Source organism: Orycteropus afer, unplaced genomic scaffold (assembly GCF_000298275.1).
Source record: "Orycteropus afer afer isolate SDZICR_OR568_19922 unplaced genomic scaffold, OryAfe1.0 scaffold00068, whole genome shotgun sequence".
NCBI lineage: Eukaryota > Metazoa > Chordata > Mammalia > Tubulidentata > Orycteropodidae > Orycteropus > Orycteropus afer.
Window position 1 is genome coordinate 1,082,726 of NW_006921655.1, and position 778 is coordinate 1,083,503.

Genomic DNA, 778 nt, shown 5'->3' on the forward strand with positions numbered 1-778 from the left:
CCTGGCAGAAGAATGCAGGGGATGGTGGAAAGCCTGGTTCCTGACTCATTTTGTAGTTTCCAAGAAAAGAGGGAGACCTAGCTGAACACTAGGGTGCCTAGAGTTCCAGTTATTCAGACTTGGGTCCTAGGCTACCTGGAAGAGGAAGGGCCAGGCTCCAACTCTCCCAGTTTCAAGAGAGAGGAAGGCATGGGTTGTGGGAGCAGGAAGCTGCTGAATGCAGCACTGGGGAGAAGCTGCAGAAGGGTCCATTTTAGTGGAGTGACAGGGCTGCATAGGAAGAGATCCATGCAGTCAGGGTTGAAAGGCAAACCCCATGGAAATGCTGCAGTATGGTGGGACCTGGCTTTGGAGGAGAACGCTTAGAAAACAGCCCATGAATTCAGAGGGGAATCAGTGCAGGAGATCCTGGATAGAGTTGGGAGGACAATGTGGAACAAAACTCAAAATCATTAAAAAAAAAAAAAAAAGGAAAGCCTAAGGCTCATGAGGGATACCATCATAAAGAATAAATTCTGTGTCATTGGAATTCCAGAAGAGGAAGAGAAAAACAAAACCACTGAGAAAATTTTCAAAGACTTGCTGGAGGAAAATGTCCCTGATATGAAGAAAGATGAGGATATATCCATTCAGGAAGCCAATGAACCCCAAATAGGATAGACCCCAAAAGAAAATCATCAAGACACATCAAAACCAAAGACAAAGACAGAATAATGAAAGCAGCACTGGAAAAACAAAATGTTACCTACAAAGGACAGCCAGTAAGAATAAGCTCTGA